Source organism: Hippopotamus amphibius, chromosome 8 (assembly GCF_030028045.1).
Source record: "Hippopotamus amphibius kiboko isolate mHipAmp2 chromosome 8, mHipAmp2.hap2, whole genome shotgun sequence".
NCBI lineage: Eukaryota > Metazoa > Chordata > Mammalia > Artiodactyla > Hippopotamidae > Hippopotamus > Hippopotamus amphibius.
The window spans coordinates 143,236,121-143,260,408 of NC_080193.1; the positions used below are offsets into that span (position 1 = coordinate 143,236,121).

The 24,288-nt window shown below is 39.6% G+C and overlaps 1 protein-coding gene and 1 pseudogene across 3 annotated transcripts in view; both read left to right on the forward strand.

The window, feature by feature from the left end:
- Positions 1-24,288, forward strand: part of CERS6 (ceramide synthase 6) — a 308,139-nt gene that overhangs the window by 27,811 nt on the left and 256,040 nt on the right. The window lies entirely within an intron of this gene.
- On the forward strand, positions 2,747-12,222 carry LOC130858489 (60S ribosomal protein L22-like; annotated as a pseudogene).

A 24,288-nucleotide genomic window follows, 5' to 3' on the forward strand; every position in this document is an offset into this window, starting at 1 on the left:
CTCGCAGGACCAGTGTGAGCGTTTGGATTTTAGCCTTTCTAACAGGTGTGTGATGTACCTCGTTGTTTTAATTTTCATTTCCTTAATGACAGGTGAGTTGAGCATGTTTGCATATGCTCAATTTTATTTGCCATCTGTATATCTTTTTTGATAAGGTGTCTGTTTAGATCTTCTGTCCATTCTGTAATTGGGTTATTTTCTTATTGTTGAGTTTTAAGAGGTTGTTGTATGTCTTGGATACTAGTCCTTTATCAGACGTGTTTTGCAAAGATTTTCTCTGTGTTTATAGCTTGTCGTTTTCATTCTCTTAACAGTGTCTTTTGCAGAGCAGAGGTTTTTCATTTTAATGAGGTCTGTCTTATCAGTTTTTTCTTTCATGGATTGTGCTTTTGATCTTATATCTAGAAAGTCACCACTGAACTAAAGGTCACCTAGATGTTCTCCTATGTTATCTTCTAGAAGTTTTATAGTTTTTGCATTTTACATTTCAGTCTCTGATCCATTTTGAGTTAATTTTTGTGAAAGGTATAAGATCTGTGTCTAGATTTGTTTTGTTTATTTTTTGCCTTGAGTGTATGTCTAGTTGTTCCAGAACCATTTGTTGAAAAGGCTGTCTTTTCTCCAGAGTATTCCCTTTGCTCTTTTGTCAGATTGTGTCAGTTGACTGCATTCTCGTGGGTCTGTTTCTGGGCTCTCCACTGCCTTGCTTTTTAACTGCAGATTCGTAGCGGTTGCTTTGGTCTCTCCTCCTGTTCATCTTCCTTAGAGTACCGGTCAGTCTTTATGCCCGTGACTGCTGACCGACCCTGCTTGTTTGTGTAGTTAGCATTTCACTTCTCCAAACGTTCCTTGTGATATCGCAAAATAAAGGACCAGCATCTCACCGCTCTTTGTCTTTACCCACTTATTTGTCACTAGCTCTCATTGCTAAATTCAAACCTATTCTAGTAAATGATTTTAATAAATTCCACATAGTCCATTTAATGATTTTTTTCAGGTGGTTTCCAGGAATGAACTGTATCATAAAAGTGATGGATGCCTTTCCTATTGATTAAGTACTTTTTGTCTGTCCGTTGCCTCATTTGTAAAATGGAAATAATATTCCTCTTAGAGCAGGATTTTTTTTATCAAATCACAAAATACATGTGAAAAACACGTGAGGTGGGAAGTGCATGTACTACAGGGTTCAGTTCATTTTTCTCTACCTTCATTTTATATTTTCTCCTAAAACAATCAATCTCTTTCCCTAGTTTTACTTATAAGTGAAAACTTTGCCTTGAAGACCCTGATCCGTGTGTTTTAGACAACCGATAAAATCACCCTCTTGCATAATCATTCCCCCCCATTTTACCCACCCTCTCTCTCTGTCTCCCTCCCCTCCCTGCCACCTTAAAGTGACTGGTGGAGAGGAGGTGGGGTGCTTATAAGGCTGTAATTTCATAGTGAGAATGTTTAGATACAGAATATTGATTGGAAGGACATCTGTCAGATGTAAACCCCAAAGCATTATTTTATCATTATAATGTAAGATGCAGTGATAGGCATGATCCAACTAATGCTGCTGGTGATCTTTATACGTCTAATAGAATTTTAAGAGGTTTCTCTGTCTGTGCAATATACAGCCTATGTTTGCTTTAGGCAGGCTGAATCAAAACCTACATGTAGTTGCTTCTGAAAATACAAATATTTTTCTCAAGCTTCTGGTATGAATTCTGCTTTCCCCAGCATTATTTTTTTTTAAATTGATTAATTAATTAATTTATTATTTTTTTTGAGGTACACCAAGTTCAATCATCTGTATTTATACACATATTCCCGTATTCCCTCCCTCCTTTTTTTTTTTTTTATTATTTTTTTTGGGGTACACCAGGTTCAATCATCTGTTTTTTTAAACACATCCCCGTATTCCCTCCCTTCCTTGACTCCCCTGCCTCGAGTCCCCTCCACCCTCCCCGCCCCAGTCCTCTAAGGCATCTTCCATCCTCGAGTTGGACTCCCTTTGTTATACAACTTCCCACTGACTGTTTTACAGTTGGTAGTATATATATGTCTGAGCTACTCTCTCGCTTCGTCTCAAGTTTCCCCTTCACCCCCTGCCCCCTCCCATACCTCGAGTTCTCCAGTCCATTCTCTGTATCTGCATCCTTGTTCTTGTCACTGAGTTCATCAGTACCATTTTTAGATTCTGTATATGTGAGTTAGCATACAATATTTGTCCTTCTCTTTCTGACTTACTTCACTCTGTATGACAGATTGTAGTTCTATCCACCTCATTACATATAGCTCCATCTCATCCCTTTTTATAGCTGAGTAATATTCCATTGTATAGATATGCCACATCTTCTATATCCATTCATTTGTTGATGGGCATTTCGGTTGCTTCCATGTCCTGGCTATTGTAAAGAGTGCTGCAATAAACATTATGGTACAAGTTTCTTTTGGGATTATGGTTTTCTTTGGGTATATGCCCAGTAGTGGGATAACTGGATCATATGGTATTTCTATTTGTAGTTTTTTAAGGAACCTCCAAATTGTTTTCCATAGTGGCTGTACCACCTTACAATCCCAGCAACAGTGCAGGAGCGTTCCCTTTTCTCCACACCCTCTCCAACATTTGTGGTTTCCAGATTTTGTGATGATGGCCATTCTGACTGGTGTGAGGTGATACCTCATTGTGGCTTTGACTTGCATTTCTCTGATGAGTAGTGATGTTGAGCATCTTTTCATGTGTTTGTTGGCCATCTGTATGTCTTCTTTGGAGAAATGTCTATTTAGGTCTTCTGCCCATTTGTGGATTGGGTTATTTGCTTTTTTGGTGTTAAGCTGCATGAGCTGCTTGTATATTTTGGAGGTTAATCTTTTGTCCGTTGTTGCATAGGCAATTATTTTTTCCCATTCTGAGGGTTGCCTTTTAGTCTTGTTTATGGTTTCTTTCGCTGTGCAAAAGCTTTTAAGTTTCATGAGGTCCCATTTGTTTATTCTTGATTTTATTTCCATGATTCTAGGAGGTGAGTCAAAAAGGATCTTGCTTTGATGGATGTCATAGAGTGTTCTGCCTATGTTTTCCTCTAGGAGTTTTATAGTGTCTGGCCTTCCATGTAGGTCTTTAATCCATTTGGAGTTTATTTTTGTGTATGGTGTTAGGAAGTGTTCTACTTTCATTCTTTTACATGTTGCTGTCCAATTTTCCCAGCACCACTTATTGAAGAGGCTGTCTTTTTTCCATTGTATACTCGTGCCTCCTTTGTCAAAGATAAGGTGCCCATATGTGTTTGGGCTTACCTCTGAGTTCTCTATTCTATTCCATTGATCTTCCTTTCTATTTTTGTGCCAATACCATACTGTCTTGATCACTATGGCCTTGTAGTATAGTTTGAAGTCAGGAAGCCTGATTCCACCAACTCCATTTTTCCTTCTCAAGATTGCTTTGGCTATTCGGGGTCTTTTGCGTTTCCATACAAATCGTAAGATTTCTTGCTCTAGTTCTGTGAAAAATGCCATTGGTAATTTGATCGGGATTACATTGAATCTGTAAATTGCTTTGGGTAGTACAGTCCTTTTCACTATGTTGATTCTTCCAATCCAGGAACATGGTATGTCCCTCCATCTGTTTGTGTCATCTTTGATTTCTTTCATCAATGTCTTAAAGTTTTCTGCATACAGATCTTTTGCCTCCTTAGGCAGGTTTATTCCTAGGTATTTTATTCTTTTGGTTGCAATGGTGAATGGGAGAGTTTCCTTCATTTCTCTTTCTGCTCTTCCATTGTTAGTGTATAGGAATGCAAGAGATTTCTGTGCATTAATTTTGTATCCTGCTACTTTACTAAACTCATCAATTAGTGCTAGCAGTTTTCTGGTAGAGTCTTTAGGGTTTTCTATGTATAATATCATGCCATCTGCAAAGAGTGACAATTTTACTTCTTCTTTTCCAATTTGTATTCCTTTGATTTCTTTTTCTTCTCTGATTGCTATGGCTAAAACTTCCAAAACTATGTTGAATAATAGTGGTGAGAGTGGACACCCTTGTCTTGTTCCTGTTCTTAGAGGAAATTCTTCCAGTTTTTCCCCATTGAGAACAATGTTGGCTTTTGGTTTTTCATATATGGCTTTTCTTATGTTGAGGTAATTTCCTTCTATGCCCATTTTCTGGAGAGTTTTTATCATAAATGGATGTTGAACTTTGTCAAAAGCTTTTTCTGCATCTATTGAAATGATCATATGGTTTTTATCCTTCAATTTGTTGATATGATGTATCACGTTGATTGATTTGCGTATATTGAAGAATCCTTGCATCCCAGGGATAAACCCCACTTGATCATGGTGTATGATTTTTTTAATGTGCTGTTGGGTTCTGTTAGCTAGTATTTTGTTGAGGATTTTTGCATCTATATTCATCAGTGATATTGGTCTGTAGTTTTCTTCTTTTGTGACATCTTTTCCTGGTTTTGGTATCAGGGTGATGGTAGCCTCGTAGAATGAGTTTGGGAGTGTTCCGCCTTCTGCAATATTTTGGAAGAGTTTGAGAAAGGTAGGTGTTAACTCTTCTCGAAATGTTTGATAGAATTCGCCCGTGAACCCATCTGGTCCTGGGCTTTTGTGTGTTGGGAGATTTTTAATCACGGCCTCAATTTCCGTACTTGTGATTGGTCTGTTCATGGTTTCTATTTCTTCCTGGTTCAGTCTTGGAAGATTGTATTTTTCTAAGAATGTATCCATTTCTTCCAGGTTATCCAATTTATTGGCATATAGTTGCTTGTAGTAGTCTCTCATGATGTTTTGTATTTCTGAGGTGTCCGTTGTGACTTCCCCTTTTTCATTTCTAATTCTGTTGATTTGCATCTTCTCCCTTTTTTTCTTGATGAGTCTGGCTAATGGTTTATCAATTTTGTTAATCTTCTCAGAGAACCAGCTTTTAGTTTTATTAGTTTTTGCTATTGCTTCCTTCCTTTCTTTTTCATTTATTTCTGCTCTGATCTTTATGATTTCTTTCCTTCTGCTCACTTTGGGGTTTCTTTGTTCTTCTTTCTCTAGTTGTTTTAGGTGTAAGGTTAGGTTGTTTATTTGATCATTTTCTTGTTTCTTAAGGTAGGACTGTATTGCTATAAACTTCCCTCTTAGAACTGCTTTTGGTGCATCCCATAGGTTTTGGGTTGTTGTGTTTTCGTTGTCATTTGTTTCTAGATATTTTTTGATTTCGTCTTTGATTTCTTTAGTGATTCCTTGGTTGTTTAAGAGTGAATTGTTTAGCCTCCATGTGTTTGTATTTTTTGCAGTTTTTTTCCTGTAATTGATATCTAGTCTCATGGCGTTGTGGTCTGAGAAGATGCTTGATATGATTTCAATTTTCTTGAATTTGCTGAGGTTTGATTTGTGACCCAAGATGTGATCTATCCTGGAAAATGTTCCGTGTACACTTGAGAAGAAAGTGTAGTCTGTCGTTTTTGGATGGAATGTCCTATAAATATCAATGAAGTGGAGATGGTCTAATGTGTCATTTAAAGCTTGTGTGTCTTTATTTATTTTCTGTTTGGATGATCTGTCCATTGATGTAAGTGGGGTGTTCAAGTCTCCCACTATTATTGTGTTACTGTCGATGTCCCCTTTTATAGCTGTTAGCATTTGCCTTATGTATTGAGGTGCTCCTATATTGGGGGCATAGATATTTACCATTGTGATATGTTCTTCTTGAATGGATCCCTTGATCATTAGGTAGTGTCCTTCCTTGTCTCTTGTAATAGTCTTTACTTTCAAGTCTAATTTGTCTGATATGAGTATTGCTACTCCAGCTTTCTTTTGGCTTCCATTTGCATGGAATATCTTTTTCCATCCCTTTCCTTTCAGTCTATATGTATCCCTTGGTCTGAAGTGGGTTTCTTGTAGGCAGCATATAGAAGGGTCTTGTTTTTGTATCCATTCAGCCAGTCTGTGTCTTTTGGTTGAAGCATTTAATCCATTGACATTTAAGGTGATTATTGACATGTGTGTTCCAATTACCATTTTCTTAATTGTTTTGGGTTTGTATTTGTAGGTGTTTTCCTTTTCTTGTGTTTCCTACTTAGAGAAGTTCCTTTAGCACTTGTTGTAAGGCTGGTTTGGTGGTGCTGAATTCTCTTAACTTTTGCTTGTCTGGAAAGCTTTTGATTTCTCCCTCAAATCTGAATGAGATTCTTGCTGGGTAGAGTATTCTTGGCTGTAGGTTTCTCTCTTTCAGGACTTTCAGTATATCCTGCCATTCCCTTCTGGACTCCCAGCATTATTTTTTAAACCATCTAAACTGTAAGTTTCGTGAGAATTCCATGCCATTCTTAAAACCTGTGAAATCTTCTGTGTATATAGGGAACTTAACACCTTTTCCAAATATATACTTTAGATTTTTTTGATATATGTCAATATGCGTAAATATATACATTAATAAACTGTTGCATTAATGTTGTCTGTCTTAGATGGTAAGTTCATAAAGAGCAGGGTATGCTGATATATTTTGTAAATCATTGCCAAACACAGCTTAAGACCCTGGAAATGGTTTTATGAATAATGAGGGAAAAGCCTCTGCAAGTAAAGGTATTAATATAGAGGGATTAACTATTAGGAGATGCAAATGTAGAGAATGGACTTGAGGACATGGGGTTGGGGGTGGCAAAGGGGAAGCTGGGACGAAGTGAGAGAGTAGCATTGACATATATACACTACCAACTGTAAAATAGATAGCTAGTGGGAGGCTGCTGCATAACACAGGGAGATCAACTTGATGATGGGTGATGACTTAGAGGGCTGGCATAGGGAGGGTGGGAGGGAGTTGCGGGAGGGAGGGGATATGGGGATATATGTGTAAATACAGCTGATTCACCTTTGTGCACCTCCAAAACTGGCACAACAGTATAAAGCAATTATATTCCAATAAAGAGCTTAAAATATAAATGAATTAAAACAAACAAAAAAACAAAACAAAACAAAAAGATTAGAAGAAGCAGGAACACAAGATTGGCTGAAATTAACATAGCCATTCTGGTTTTCTTTTGATTATTATACACATGATATGCTTTTTTCATTTTTTACTTTTAATCTATCTAGGTCTTTATATTTAAAGTGGGTTTCTTGTAGGTAGCATATAGTTGGTTCTTGTTATTTTGAAAAATTCTGACTATCTTTACATGGGTGTTTTTAGATCATTTACATTTAATGTAATTATTGATATGATTAGATTTAAATTTCCCATTTGATTATTTGTTTTCTCCATGTCCCTCACTATTTGTTCTTCTTTATCTCCTTTCCTGTCCTCTTGGATGATTTGAATCTATCTTTTTAGTATTCTGTTTTCATTTTGCTATCGGATTTTTAGCTCTATTTCTTTGAAAAAAAAATTGGTGCATGTTCAAGAGTTCCAATATACATATCTAAATTCTCATAGTCTTCTTAGAGTTAATATTGTACTACATTAAGTAAAACGTAGAAACCTTATGACCGTATAGTTTCCTTTATCTTCCCCCACTTAACGTTAGGACATAAATTACATCTGTGCATTGAAAACCCTACTAAGCGATGGTATAATTTTTGCTTTCAGCAATTATATACATTTTAAAGAACTGGGGAAAATAGCCTTTTATATTTACCCAGATATTTATCATTTCTGTTGTTGCTCTTGGTGAATATCCAGATTTCTGGTGTCATTTCCCTTCAGCCTGAACCACTTCCTGTAGCATTTCTTTTAGACTAGATCTGCCAGAAATGAATTCTCTTAGTTTTCCTTTGTCTAAAAATGTCATTATTTAGCTTTCTTTTCTGAGGGATATTATCAAGGGATATAGAACTCTAGATCGGCTGATTTTTTCTTTCTGTCTTCTGGCCTTTCTTGTTTCTGATGAAAAATCTTCAGTCATTTGAATAATTGTTCCCCTATACATAATGTGTAATTGCTCTCTAGGTGCTATGAAGATTTTTCCTCTATCTTTGCTTTTAAGCAGTTGATTTTGACGTGTCTGAGGGTGGTTATCTTTGAGCTTATTCTATTTAGAGTTTATGAGCTTTTTGCATTTATAAATTTATGTATTTTAATAATTGGGAAGTTTTTGGCCATTATTTCTTCAAATAGTTTCTCCACCAATCTTTTTCTCCTCTTTTTCTAGAATTCCAGTGACAAAAATACTAGAAGTTTTAATATTCTTCTACAGGTCCCTGAGGCTCTGCTTATTTTTCTGAATTTTGTTCTCTTTGTTCTTCAGATTATATAATTTCACTCACTCTTCAAGCTTACTCACTCTTTCCTCTGTGGTCTCTGTTCTTCTGTTGAGCCATCCAGTGAAGTTTTAATTTCAGATATATTTTTCTTATTTCTGTAATTTTCACTTGGTTATTTTTCTAGTTTCTATTTCTCTGCTGAGAACTTCTGTCTTTCCATTCATTTCATATCCTCATGGAGGATATTATAATATCTATCCTCTGGGTCGTCTTAGGGTTGGAATCTGATTGTATTTTCTCTTGAGAACTGGTCATATTTTTCCAGTTCTTTGTATATGAATTGCTATGGGATTGTATCCTGGACATTGTGTATATTATGCTATATAGATTCTGGGCCTTATTATCTTCTGAACAATGTCTTTTTTAAATTTGTTTTTGCAGGCAGCGAACCTGGCTAGATTAATTTTTTTTTTATAAATTTATTTATTTATTTAATTTATTTATTGGCTGTATTGGGTCTTTGTTGCTGCACACAGGCTTTCTCTAGTTGCTGCGAGTGGGGGCTACTCTTCATTGTGGTGTGCAGGCTCCTCATTGTAGTGGCTTCTCTTGTTGTGGAGCACAGGCCCCAGGTGCGTGGGCTTCAATAGTTGTGGCACATGGGCTCAGTAGTTGTGGCTCACGGGCTCTAGAGCACAGGCTCAATAGTTGTGGTGCACAGGCTTAGTTGCTCTGTCGCATGTGGACTCTTCCCAGGGCAGGGCTTGAACCCATGACCCCTGCATTGGCAGGCGGATTCATAACCATTGCACCACCTAGGAAGTCCAAACCTGGCTAGATTTAGATGAATTTCCATGTCACCTCCTGTGGGTGGTTGTTCTAATCTTAGTTCAGTTTAAAAACAAATTTTATTTATTTATTGGCTGTATTGGGTCTTTGTTGCTGTGTGCAGGCTTCTCTAGTTGCAGTGAAGGGGGCTTCTCTTCATTGCATGGGCTTCTCATTGCAGTGGCTTCTCTTGTTGCAGATCACGTGCTCTAGGCGCAAGGGCTTCAGTAGTTGTGGCACGCGGGCTTAGTCGTTGTAGCTCACAGGCTCTGTAGTTGTGGCACATAGGCTTAGTTGCTCTGTAGCATGTGGTATCTTCCTGGACCAGGGCTCGAACCCATGTCCCCTGCCAATGCAGGGGTTTCTTAACCACTACGTCACCAGGGATTCTTAACCACTACGCAACCAGGGAAGTCCCCTCAATTCAATTTTCAAAGCCTTTGTTGTGCTGCTCTGGGTCTATTCCATGAATGCACAGCTCAGGGCGAGGCTGGGAATTGTACAGGTTTTTGTATAGAATTGAGGGATTTCCTTCTCCATCTTCTTTTTCCCTATGATTCCCCCCATACTCTGGCCTTCAGGGTTCCTTTTCCAGGTCCCTCTTGCCCAAAAGACAGGGTTTCATTTGAAGATTTAGCTGTTCCTTCTGCTCAGCTGACTGCCCTGTTCTCTCTGTGGACCTCTGCGATGGTGCCCTGCTCCAGGACAGAGCTCCAGAGTAAAAAAAAAAATAAAACAACTGGGACGTTCACCCCCTTTTCGGTCACTTCTCTAAGTTTTGACCCGCCTCCACCATTCACCCTTTTTCTTCACTTTTCAGAGTTCTCACGTTTTTGTTGTGCCCAGAAGCTTTTGGTTGTAAAAAGTAAGAGAGAGGCTGTAGTGTGTTTACCCCAGCAGAGAGGACCTGGAGCTCCCTGCTTTTGTCTACTTCACAGAGGGCCTTGTCCGTCAAAGGGGAAAATGCATGATGACAGTAAACGTGATGCCTATATATTTTCCAAAAGAGCTTGCAAAGAAGATCCACGTGTTGGTAATACATGACACTCCGGCATCAGGGTAACTTAAAGCAGCCATTAATTTCCTTCCTATCGCTGCTTTGTAAGATGCACGTTGTAGTAATACCTTTTGGAGGCAGGTAGCATTTTAGAGAAAAGTCCAAAAGGAATCGGGACGTATTGAAGCCAACAGTGCCTAAGAGGTGAGGCAAGAGGCTTCTGGTCCGCTGGGAGTTGCTAGTCACCCTGAGGTTGGAGTCTGTGACCTGACTCCAGCTAACGGTCACTGTCATATTCTCTTCTCAGGTGGCTGTTTGAAAGAAGGCAGGGTTAACACCACAGCAAAGAAGATTAGGAGAAAAGAAGATTAAGTCGAAAGTATTTAAGATTAAGGTGTGATTCTGTCTTCCTTGAAATAGGACTTGGAAGCCCACATTTGGCTGTAATTCAGCGAGGTGATCTCTTAGTGTTTACTTTGAATTATTAATTCTAGAGTGATGATCTCAACTTCTTTAGATTTGACTTCAGAATGTGGCAGAAGCAACTACTATAATTCTATCATTTATATGAGTCCATTTCTTATATTCTATTTCTTATTTAATACTTGGATTTTTTTTTTATCGTGAAAGTGGTAAAAGCTTACTGTAAATACTGCAAAGAGTAATAAAGCTTACAAAGTAAAAGAGCGAAAACTGACCCCTCAGGGTTTCGGTTTCAGGAATTTTCTACTTCCTTGTATTGGGAGGGGGATAGAGTTGAAATTATTCTCTATTAAAAAGCTTTTGTCGTGATGCTTAGGGTAACTTTGTAGTCTAAGCATTGTCACCATTTTTATACATTATTTAAAAATTCTCGCTAAATCTAATTTTGTTTTAATTTTTAAAAATTATGTATAGGAAACTATTGAAAGGTGTAAAGTAGATGTTAAAATTTCCTCTTCTCCATCTTCTCCCTGTGGGAGCCGTTAGTAATACTATTCCTTTTTGTGTATTTTCAGAAATGTTTTATGCATAAAAATGTATGTATTTGTCTATAATGGGTCTTATACCTTATCCCCCTTTTGCTCTTCTTCTAGGTAAATATTATTAGAACATGACTATTTCTTCATTTGTTGAACACTCCTTGCAAACATAATTTTTAATGACTGCAGAGTTTCTCTTCTCTTGAAGTTGGGTGTTTTGATTGTATTTAATTTCCTCATAGTACTTTTAAAATGACAGAAGAACTTGTTTTTAAGTCAGCCCCACAGCTTCTCAGACCCATCTTATCTGAAACATCTCCTGTCTTCTCACCATTTAAATAAGATAGCTTGTGAACACCTAGCCTGGCCCGTGGAATGAAGTCATTAGATACTTGTTTGTTCTTCTGCCTCCTATCTCCTTAACTCTGTAACTCCTCAGCTACCAGGATAGAGCAGCCTCAGGGTAGCAATGGTAGGAATTAATTTTAGGGAAATGCCACTAACCAACACCCATTACAGTGTTTCTGTGAGTAGAGTGCTTAGTATTTAATGACTGTTGTCAGAGCGATAAGATAAGCCTCCTGGATTTGACAAGACGCCCAGGATAAATACTTAAACCTCTCAGAGTGTCACATGCAGAAGAAATTAAATGATTATACAGTTGGCCGTCTGTAACCATGGATTCAAATAACTGCGGATTGAGACTTTCTGGGAAGAAAATTCCATAAAGTTCCAAAAAGCAAATGAATTTGCTGTGCACCCAACAAATATTTACATGCGTTTACATTGTATTTACAAGTATTTATGTGCCTTTACATTAGGTATTATAAGTTTTCTAGAGATGATTTAAAGTATATGGGGGACCCCCTTTCTGCCTCCACTGACCTCATGGTGCCGGTGAAAAGGGGGGCAAAAAAAGAAGCAGCTCCCGAAGGTTCCCTCTGGACTGTACCCAACCTGTAGAAGATGGGGTCATGGACGCTGCCAATTTTGAGTAGTTTCTTCAGGAGAGAACCAAAGGGATTGGAAAAGCTGGGAATCTCGGAGGAGGTGTTATAATAATCAAAAGAAGCCAAAGCAAGATTACTGTAACTTCTGAGATGACTTTTTCCAAAAGGTATTTGAAATATCTCACCAAAACATATTTGAAGAACGATAATGTACGTGATTGGTTACGCGTAGTTCACAAACAGCAGAGAAAGTTACGAGTTACCTCCCTTCCAGATTAATCCAGGTGAAGAAGAGGAAGGTGAGGATTGAAACTCACTTATCTGGAGTATTCTGTATGAGTTCTTACATAGAATTTAGCAAACAAACAAAAAAGTGTATGGGAGAATCCGAACACTGCCGTTTTAGGTAAAGAACTTGAGCATCTGCAGATTTTGGTAAGTGCGGGGGTTCCTGGTCCCAATCCCCTGCGGGTACCGACTCAGCTCTGATGCAAAGAGAACACTATATATATGGAAAGGATCTAGGAGAAAGTCATGTATGTAGTTGTTCCTAACAACCAGACCTGTGTTGGGACTGCTTAAACCAGGGGTGAGCCCTGCCTCTGGCCCTCACCTTCCCTTTCCCAGCGGGAACTGCTGCATCTCTGCAATGAGAATATTATTTGTTATTTTTCAGGGTTTTGTGAGGAATCAGCGAGAGCTCCATGAGTGTTTTCCACCATCCTTTTCCCTTCTATACTGCAGTATCCTGTCACTTCTCCATTGTGGCACTCCCAGCATTAAAATTAAATTGTTATATATCGTTTTCTTTTTCCCAATCCCTCCTGGCTGGAAGGTAAGCCCCCAAGAGGGCAGAGACCCATTGATCTTGTTTCCTAGAAGATTCCCTCTGCTTAGCTTTGTGCCTGGTTTAGAGCTCAGTGGTTAAGAGCCTAGCTCTGCACTCAGACTGCCTTAGCTCCCCCATTTGGTAGCTTTGACTCCAGGCTAGTTGCTCTTCCTCTCTGTGCCTGGCTTTTCTCATCTGTGAAATGACGAAAAAATGGCGTTTCTCTCTTTGGGTTATCCTGAGGATCAAGTAAGTTAATACTTAACTGAGGGCATGTGTCTGACACGTCGTAAATGCATATACGTGTGTGTTAAACAAGATGTGTAACGACAGTGGCTCCGCATCTGTTAAATGAGAGAATGTGTGGGTCTTTATCGGCCATCTCCGGTGAGCTGGGTGGAAGGTGGGTTTGCTGTTGCCATGTCCCCCTGGAATGTTGTCTTCCTTGGCTTGGCTTCAGTCATTGCTGTGGCACACATGGTGGCACGTGGGATGACTGAACTCTCATGAGTAAAATGTCCTCATATGGAACAAAGTATGCGAGAAACATAGCCTTAGACTTGTTGTAGTCTGACTCTCAGGTTTCTGAATTATGTTTAGTCAAAGCTAATGATAGTTTTTTTATTGGTAGAGCCGTAAAAATTAACTGCTTTTACCTTCTTGCTCTCTCCGGAAGCTGTGGAATGCTCAAAGTGTTTAATCTCAAGACAAAACAGTCACAAATCACCTGGGTTTTTAATGGTAAGTGCTTAACTCCACAGGGGTCAGAAAGAGTGGTCAGAGTTGCAAAAATGCAATCTGCTTTTCTGCTTTCACGTTGTCCCTGTCCCACGAGATGAAAAGAAACTTTTTTCTTTGTGAACCTGAAAGTACCGCATACGCTATTATTTGTATAGTCCTTAGTTACATTTCTTATTTGTTTCTAGTAGCAGCCCTCAATTTTAGAGAAATCCAGCATGATCAGAAAAACATATATTGCGTGTAGGACTTTTCTAGATGAGTTTGAGGTTTTCATTTAAATTCTTAAACGAAATCTTTATTTTCAGCTTCATGGCTACGAAGGGGAGTTTGGACTCAACCGAACCTTTTCCTGACAGTTTGCAACCACCATTATCAACGTTGATTAATATGCTTTAAATGGTGAGCTTTTTACACTGCTAGGCTTTTTCCTGTGCTAGGAATCCTCAAACGTACAAGTTTGTGTGCATGTGTGTGTCTTTTCCTCATTCTTGCTATTTGTGGTTTTCTTATCGCCTCTCAGGCTGAGAGCTGTTAATTCATGCCATCAAAACACCTGCTTCCAAAGGTCTTCTATCCAGTCAGCCATTTCTAACCCAGTGTAGTTAAAGAAATCAGACCTGAGTATTTCCCAATTGTGTCTAAAGTGTAGGTAAACCACTGTGAATTAGTCTGAAAGGTGCATCGGTAGCCTGAGAAGGCTTACTCGGAATTGAGGCAGTTTAGAACACTTTTTTAGAGAAGAGTATGGTAGATAGGATGTTCTAAGTATGAAGATGGCGACTGAGTTGTATGTTAGACAGTTTTGTCTAGTCATAGTAGAAGTCATTAACTCGGATTGAGTAATTAGCAAATACTGACTTTTTATGTGCCCCAAGGCAGTACACCATAAGCAAGTAGAACATGTCAGGTGCTGATACGTACCATGAAAATAAATAGCTAAGGAAGGAAGTAAAGAAAGAAAAAAAGAACGAAGGAGAGAAGGAAAGAAAGAAAATAAAGGAAGAAAGATACATAAATATATGCATACAGAGAGATGGGGGTACTGCGGGTGAGCTTTCATGTAGATTGAGAAGTCTCTACTAAGGTGATCTTTGAGCAGAGCCCTGAAGGCTGAGGGGAGCCAAGATCAAGTACAGTGACCCCGGGCAGTACCTGAATGACCTGATCCACGGAAAGGGTGGGGGTGCGTGAGCCACCTGGTGAGCAGGAGGTGTCTGTGGCGGATTCCTGTGTGGCCATGGGCATTGGCTCTGAGTGAGGTGGGAAGTCTTCACTAGGTGTGGAGTGATGTGAACTCACAGACCGGTTGTGTAATGGTGCTTAGATGCCGGGAAAGCAGTTGGGAGGTCATGTGAAATCCAGAGGAGAGAGAATGGCGGCTTTAAAATAATCAGAATCTAAGGATGCGTGGGTAAGTGGGAAAGATCAGTTAGGGAGGCCCTGAAGAATAACAATGGAAAACTGCTCCTGATCTTAATGGAAGGCTCCTCGCCTCTGCCACCCACACCCGTCCCGTCCCAGGCTTCACTGGAGCACTTCGCGGTGGGCTGTTCTTCTAGTGGTATCTCCACATCCCCATTCCTTCCCTGGCGGAGGAAACCTCAAAATTAAAACGTTTAGGGCTTCCCTGGTGGCGCAGTGGTTAAGAATCCGCCTGTCAATGCAGGGGACATGGGTTCGAGCCCTGGGCCGGGAAGATCCCACGTGTCGCGGAGCAACGAAGCCCCATGAGCCACAACTGCTGAGCCCACGTGCCGCAACTACTGAAGCCTGCGCGCCTAGAGCCCGTGCTCCGCAACAAGAGAAGCCACCGCACTGAGAAGCCCGTGCACTACAATGAAGAGTAGCCCCCGCTCGCTACAACTAGAGAAAGCCCGAGTGCAGCAAAAGAGACCCAGTGCAGCCAAAAATAAATAATAAAACAAATCTTTAAAAAACAAAAAAACAAGCAAAAAAGTTTCAATTTTATTTACAGGGTTCCATTTTATAAACATCACAATTCTGAAAATAGTCATATCGCTAAAAGATTTGCCAGCGTTTGAAACCCTTCTCTAACGTTGCCAATAACCTACTTGTCAAATGGAGTGGCCTTTTCGCCTTTCTAATCTCCCTCCGCCTCTCAGAACTCCCCTTCTGGCTTCCACGATCTGGAGCTTTGTAGGCCATCCGAGTGTCGTCTTCCTTCTTTTTTCGCCCCGTGTGCGTCCACCAAAGCCACATCCTCCAGCCTTTCCTCTTCTTTTTCATAAGTGCTCTCTTGGTGTATTCACTACGTCTTTAGCTTAATCCATCCTTGGGCAGGGGTCACAGTCCCCTACCTCCAGCTCTGACATGTCTGCTCTGTGTTGCCCTTTATTTTATTAAAACCAGCTCCCAACCCCCAGTTCTCTTGTTGGTGCTTCCATTCTTCTCGTCTCAAAATAGAGCTTGTCCTGACACATTTTTCTGCTCCTTTTCTTTTCCAATCTGTTTTCAAATCTTACACATCCTTTTTTGGGAGCGTCTTTCAGGTTTATACTTTCTTCTCTCAAAATAGACACCCCACAGCCCCAGCCTTGCCGCCGTCTTCTTGGAGCCCAGCCACAGCCTGTGTGGCTAATTTCGCTTCCAGCCTCCCTCCGTTCTAGTCCCTTTGGTGTAGCGGTGATAGTTCATTCAACAAGTATTTACTGACTGCCTGCTGCATGCCAGGCACTGTTGTAGGCGCTGGGGAGGTAAAACACGCAGTGTTCCTGCCCTCCGGAGCTTACGTTCTGGAGTGAGGAGCAGACTGCGATCCAAATAAGTAGAGAAGCTTGTGTGCTTGGTGGTGTTGGTGCTGAGAGGAGAGAAAAAAAGGCAGGGGTGAGGGGTGCGATAAGAGTGCCAGATGGGGACGTGGTCTGCAGTTTGAAATGAGGTGGGCAGCAAGGGTTCACAGAGAAGGTGACTTAAAAAAAATTTCTACTATTGATGTAAAGTCAATAAACATAAAATTTTACCATTTTAACCATTTTTGAGTGTACAGTTCAGTGGAGTGATGTATGTTCACATAGTTGGGCAACTATCACTATTCTCCATCTTCAGCATCTTTCTGCCACTTCAAGCTAAAACTCCCATTAAGCAGTAACTGCACTCGCCCCTTCCCCCAGCACCTGGAAACCACCATTCTGCTCTCTTCTATATGGAAGTGACTATTTCAGGAGCCTCTTGTAAGTGGAGTCATACAATATTTGTCCTTTGGCATCTGCTTTAGTTCACTTAGTGTAATGCCTTCACGGTTCATTCATGCTATAGCAAATGCCAGAATTTCATTATTTTTTAAGGCTAAATAATACTCCATTGTGTGTGTATCACACATTTTCTTTATTCATGCTTCTGTGGATGGACATTTGGCTTGTTTCCACCTTTCGGCCCCTGTGAATTGCGCTGCTGTGAACATGCGTGTACAAACTCCTGTTCCAGATCCTGTTTCCAGTTCTTCGTGGTCTATACCTGGATCACGTGATGATTTTATTTTTAATTTTTTGAGGAACTGCCGTGTTGTCCTCCATGATGGCTACACCATTTTACATTCCAAAGATAAGTTGAAGAAAGACCAAGGAGGTGTGGGAGGGAGCCAGGAGGACGTCTGGGGGAGAACATCTTGGGTCGAGGCAAGTCCACTTGCAGAGGCCCCGGGGGTGAGTGTGGCTGCCAAGTGTTAGGCTTAGAAAGAGGCCACTGTAACTGGAAGTGAGGGAAGGTGGAAGAAGTAGAAAATGAGGTCAGAGAGTGAACAGGTGTCCAGATCATATAGGGCTTTGTAGACCACTGTAAGGACTTTGATTTTACTGTCAGTGATACGGAGAGCCCAGAGAAGATTACATCCTATTAATCTTTCCTAAATTGTGCTATCATCAGGTCAAACCCCATCTTAAACATCAGTAAGACTTCCCAAATACGTAGCATTCATTCCAAATTTCTGTAATTCTGTCTGTCTAACCATAATTCTGTAGCATCCCATAAACTTGCTCATGTGTACGCTTGGACTTCACTCCTGTCTCCTACCAGGTCTACTCCTTTCTGCCTCTGCACAGCTCACGTGCTTCTTCTATGTGGAAATCCCTCACTCTTTTCTCTACCAGCTGCATGTCATCCATGTTTCCTGTGAGCTTATCCCCCGCTCACTTCTTGGGTGCCCTGTAGCCACAGTTGTCATTTAGCACGAGATTATTTTTGTTTTGTGTTTTCATCTCTCCAGTTAGGCAGTAAGAGTCCAGGTCAAGGGTCATGTACTAGCGAGCTTTGGGTCTCCTGTAGTAAGGGGGTAGTGGTGGGCAGTGATCATCTATGTAGGTAAACCCTCCTCTCTCCAAAAAAGGGTAAGCTGGCGTAGCCACATGGCGCTCGTACAGTACGTGCTTTTGGATAGGTTGATTCCATACTTTTTGGTGAGTATATTATGGTAGTTTATATAGGTGATGAAATTAAGTAGGTGCCAATATGCCTGTTTCACTAGACTATCTAAATTAGCATTTTTAAAGCTGAACTCTAAAGGACTATCTTTATATTTGCTGTACTTTTTTTTTTAATTAGCTCGCTATCATGGAAACTGAAGCATGCCAATTAAGCACTTATCCAATTATTAGAGCTTCAGAGCAAAGCCGTGGATTAAGAATTCTTCATTTTAATTTTATGAGTTACTTAAAGAAATTAACAACAATTTGCAAAGTTTTAAAGCATTTAAGACAAGTACATTCATTTAGAAGTCTCACATCAAACACTGCAGGAACTGAATTCTACTCAGTTTGCGATTTCTGCTAACTTTCCAAGCGTGCAGTCAGGATTAACTTTAGACCCGAGCACATACCAGGATTTGGGTTGCATTATATGGCCTGGAAATGGTTCAGTGGTTGTGATTATAAGAAACCCCTTCTGTATCAACGTAATTATATAACAAGCATCTTACAACCACCCCCAAGAAAAAAAATTAACATTTTACCACTTTAGGTTAGTGATCTTTTTCATAAAGGAAATAGAACATCCAGATAAAATTCACTTGGTCCTTTATCTCATTCCCGTCTCCCATCCTCCCAGCAATCACTATCATGAATTTCGTGCCTCTCCTTCTAGTCTATTTCTTATAGTTTTGCATGTTTAGGTATGTATTCATGAACTAAAAACAGTATTGTTTTGTTAGCATTTAAAAAATTTACCTGTGTTATGGTTATTGCCAAAGAGATGGAAGCAATAGGTTCTGTTCCAATCTCTTTATATATTTACATTTATGTTTATTATAAGGATCTATTATAAGGAATTGGCTCACATGATTGTGGAGTCTGCGAAGTCCCAAGATCTGCAGTTGGCAAGCTGGAGACCGGCAGAGCTGATTGTGTAAATTCCAGTCTTGAGATGAAGTCCAAAGAAAATTTACCTAAGTGATACAATCATCATTGTATAACCTGCTTTTCTGAAGCATCCTTTGATTGGATCTAAGTTACTTAACTGCTGTAAGATAATTCTGTTCTCTGAATACAGTGTTTCACTTTCCATTTGTTGATGAATGAATGTTTTTGTATATCTCTTTGGATCTGTAGTAAGTCCTCTCTATAAGGAATAGATCCCTTTGGCAACTGGCTGTTTATGCAATACCTCACATTGTTTACATGGCACCTCACGACTGAGTCCTATACATCAGGGTGTAAGAGGCAGGGAGCGGCTGTTCCAGGCGTGGAGAGATGCAGCAGGAGCACAAAGTCCAGTTGTTGCCTTTGAAAGGCTCTGAATCCAATCAATGAGTCAGATTTGCTGGACCATGGAATAGACTTTACAGGGACTCCAGGGTCATTTGCTCCCAGTTTTGCTGCTTCTGATGCTATTAACCAACTGACTCTTTTTGTCTTAGTTCAGACTCCTCAAAAAAGACCTGAGTGGTGATCACGTTCACAAGGAGTAAAGCATTGTTCCATTTAAAGTCGAGTTGAGCCAATTAGAACGCGAATGTTCCCTGCTGGAAAGGTTTAGTGGCTGAAAAATTAGGCTCATTTTCATTATTGACATCCTTCTCTTCAATTAAATATACGACCTAGGTTATAATATATATTTTCTCCAATGGCTTAATTTTTAAATAATTAATTTTGAAATGATTTCAAATTTATAGAAAAGTTGCCAAATGAAAGAACTCTACCCCCAGATTTCTCCTCTGTTCACGTTTTACTGTATTTGCTCCATTGTGTGTGTGTGTGTGATCATTAGTCTTTTTCTTAACCTTAGGACAGCAAGCTGCTGACGTGATGTCCCATGCCCTCTATGCACTTCAGTGTGTATTTCCTCCAAACAGGGATGTTCTTCTACATAATCAGTATACAACCCTCCAAACGAGGAAGTAAGCCTTGGTGCAGCACTACGGTTCAGGTCACAGTGTTAGCGGTGTAAACTCCAAAGTGGCTCTTTTTTCCTGTCTGGTCCAAGATCTTGTCCAGGAGTATGTATTGTGTTTAATTCTCATGTCTCTTTAGATTCCTTCAGTCTGGAAAATGTTCTCAGTCTTTCCCTATGTCTTGTATTCTTGGTAGTGTTTAAGAGTACACGCCTTTAATCATGTAGGAGGTAGGATCATCTCCTGACTGGGTTTACTTACTGCGTTCTGGGTGGAATCTCACAAAAATGATGCTGTGTTCCTCCCAGGGCACAACGCTGGAGTCACAAGATGTTGCCCTGATGTTAACCGTAACCACCTGGTCATGTTGGTTTACTCATATTAAATTTACTGTTTTTCTCTTTGTAATTGATTCGTATTTTGTGGGACCATTTCTCCAAATTTTGCCAGCATCTTGTTCCTCATCAAATCTCTACCCACCAACATCCACTGGCAACTGCTGCCTGAATCAGCCACCTCTGTGACTTTTGCCACATGGTGGTGCTTCCTGTTTCCATCTTCTGTCTACATTGATTATCTGGCATTCTGCTCTAAGAAAGATCTTTCTCTTCCTCACCCCTCACTCTTCATTCCTCCCTCCCTCCCTCCCTCCCTCCCTCCCTTCCTGAGTCCTTTCGGATTCTTAACCATTTGATGCTCTAGTTATTGTGCCTTAAGCACTGCAGAGAACAAGTACTAAGTAAATTTAACACATATGTAACACATGGGCTGACATAGAGGTTGTGCTGTGTATTCTTAGACAGTTGCCTGTGTAAAGTTGTATTACTAAGCCTGAAGGCACTTAGTCCTCGGTTTTCTTATTTGTTCTCATCCACCTTCTATGATTGACCTATGTTGTGTTCCAAGTATGCAATAGAAAAGGAAATGCCTTGTGCCTGGGAAAACACAGTGCTGGTGAAAGTTTTCTCATTAACTGATGGCCATAGTTTGGAAAACACTGATTTACAGTAGAATTGTGACATCAGTGTTAGAATAAATTTATAACTTTAGGGCACATAATATGATACCTGAGGGGGAATTAGCAAAATCTGGGGACAATAGCAAAACCTCCTGGATTGAAACAGTTGGGTTGTGCTGTTAAAATTGACAGAAGATATAGAAAAAGATAGGGTTTCTTGCTTTCTCAGGCCACCACCTCTCTCAAGTCACATTCACTTTCTCCCTGGACAAGGCTTGCCGTGGGGCTGCCTCGGAGCCCTGCTCCTCCTTCCCGCTCCCCCTTCTGTCCTGCCTTAAGCACCATCCACGTGCCCTTTCTTTAGATACCTTAGTGTCTCAACTCAGGTGACTGCCAGGAAGTCACCTGGATTTAGGAACCATTTTGGTTCCTTAGGTGACTTTGTATGTCACTTATCTGTCTTGGGTTGATTTTGGAGTTTACTCTTTAGATGGTGATTTAAATGGTAATGCCACTTCCCTTACTGCTGTCGTTGCTGGGAAGACTTATTGGCTGCAAAAGAGTTCAGACTCACTCACTCTTGGTAGTCGTTCTTCTTTAAAGACTGACTCTGTACCCTCAGTTGGCTTATGAATTATCCTGTGCTGCTTTGGCCATTGGTTTCTCTTATGGAACACAAATTCAAACGTTTTTTGAACAGTTTCACCCCGGATGTGATTTCTTAAATTACTTTTTATACCAACAACAAAACTGTGGAGAGCAAGAACCATTTTCTGTCTTTGTATTGTAAAATCACCTAAGCTAAAAGTCACCTTTACTTTCATCCCGTTAAGACAATGAGTTCCATTTTTGAACACATCCGTATCTTTCCAGCATTATTTTCCACTTCTGTTTTTACACATTTATTCCAGTCTCCATTTGGAAAATAATGGGGTCTGTGAACCAGGTGACATTTAGAGGGAACAGTGATGATCAGAGAGAGCTGTGTTCTGGTCCTGCCTCCATCATTAAGTAGCTCTGGGCCTCAGGGTCTTCATCTATGAATGAGAATGTTGGACTTAGGTATATCTAAGGTCTGGCTTTTGTGGTTTAATTCTATTCTAAATGGAAGAGGAGACTGTGGTAGCAGATGACGAATCCGCATGTTTTTAGAGCACTTGGCTGCACTGATGGAGTTTAATGTGGAGATTGTTTTGAGACCAGACCAAAGGCTTTTCTTCAAAGGAGACCTGTGGGTAGATTCGTATTGTTGTAGTTTCCATACTGTTTAGCTGTTTATTTCCTCATGTATCAAAAGAGGGTAACTAGCAACATGCCTCCAAAATGTAATTGCATAAAAAAATTAAGAAAAAGCTGTTATAGTTAATAATATAGGTTCAGCAGTTGATATTTTATGATTATTGGTAAAAAACAGCGATTATTTCTGTAAGAAAAAAGTTTGAAACATGATTTTTTTTTTAGCATACAGGTGGATAGAAAAATGAAAGGCTTGTTTCATCAGCACAGTTACTCAGCAGATTCAAGTAATTTAGGTTAACATTTCCTCTTAAGTTCATGTTTATCAAATGTAGATAGAGAATTTTTTTCTATGTAAAATGTATAGAATTCCTGCACAGTGGACTTTCTAAAGACAAAGACTGGGGTGCAATACTGTGTAGTCAAACAAGCATTCTTTTTAGTCCTTCTTATGAATTCTTAAATGGTTTAGACTGCAGTTTTAGTGCCATATATTTTAATTAACAGAAAACAGGCTAGTTAGAGGATAACTTGCTGATAAAACAACATGAAGAAAATGCAAAAATGGAAACTTAAGCTATTATGTTAATTTTTTAAAAAATAGAAATGAATGATAAATATGTTTCTTAGCTGACTGGTGAGTTTGGGGGCAATAGTAGTAAGATCTTTTTTCTTTAAATTATTCTATTTATTTTTCCAAAGTAATACACATTTGTGTCCAAAAAATTATAGTACAGAAAAGCTTATTTATAATAAAAAGCAGTATTTTCCAGTTTTTATTACATTTTTAAACGTATAGAAGAATTGAAAGAATGGTATAATAAACACCTATTCTTTCATATATATTCAGCAGTTAATAGTGAATTAATGTTTTGTTACATTTGCTTTCTGTATGTGTGTGTACATAAAACGTGTGTGCTTGCACATATATATGCTGTATATGTTTTTCTTGAATCTTTAAGTTTTCTTTATCTTGAAAATAACTTGCAGATATCGTGGCATTTCACCCCTACATACTTTAGCATGTATCTCCTAACAATAAAAACATTTTTTCTCCATAATCACAATATCAGATCACATACAAAATTATAATACTACAGTATCATCTAATAACCAGTCCATATGAAAATTGCCCAAATTGTCTCCCCCCCACGCCGGCCCCCGCAAAAAATCCTCATCAGATCTCCACAATGCTTTTGGTTGTTACAGAAGCAACCACTTTACGTTCTTTCAGCTGTTTCTTTTGCCAGTGGCCTCGAAGTCACTAAATAAGAAGCTTATCGAGGTACTTCTTAAATAATCAGTAGATTCCTAGTGTGTTGACCTGCTCTGCTAGTGGAGGGTTTGCCTTTTTCAGTGATTTTTAACACTCCCTTCCCCCATCCCACCTGTGCAGTTTTTATCACTATTTGTAGTGAAATCAATAATCAGCGCTTATATTAGCATCAGTACCTAAGTTTTTTCTGTAAACCCAAGAACTATCATTACGTTTCCTTTCTTGTTTAGCTTTTCCCCTTGTTCCTGTAGTTTCTGATTTTTAAATGCACTATATTGCATGCTTCTTCTACCATCAGCGTGGCCAACCTTTATTAAGGACTTAAAGTGCCCAGTAATTTCTATGCTTTATAAGCTTTGGCTAATTGAATCCTCACAACAACCTATGATATGGGAATTATTACAGATGAGGAGACTGAGGAATAGAGATAAGCTATGTAAATTGTTCAAGGTCATGCACGTGCAAAGTGGTGGAGCTGGGACTGGAATGTAGGCCACTGGGATAGAGAGGCCATGGCCTTAATCACTTTGCTGTTGTTTTTCTCCACAGATTCAGGTACCATATTGGTCACATCTGTATTTTTCCTGCCTCCCTCCATCCTCCTGTTTCAATCTAGACTAATTGATTTTCTAGGTCTGCTGCATGGCTCTCTTCTTTAGATATTTTTTTAGATCTTAGTTGCTGAGCCTTCGTTTCTCTTCTGGTTGGATCCACTCTTTCCTTGATCCATAGCTTCCTCTTTCATGGTTTACTTCTGCATTTTGCTGGAGCACATCAGTAAGTAACTTCCTACACAAGGATGTTTAAAAAGTAAATGTCGTGGGTCCTTGCGTTTCTTCTGTTTATTTGTTTTACTTATTTACCATCTCCGAATAAACTGATAGTTTGACTAACTGGAAGACTCTGGGATGAAAATCATTTTCTTTGAAATTTTGAGGGCATTGCTGTGTTGTCTTTTTGCTTCCGTTGTGGCTTATGAGATGTCTTTTGCCATTC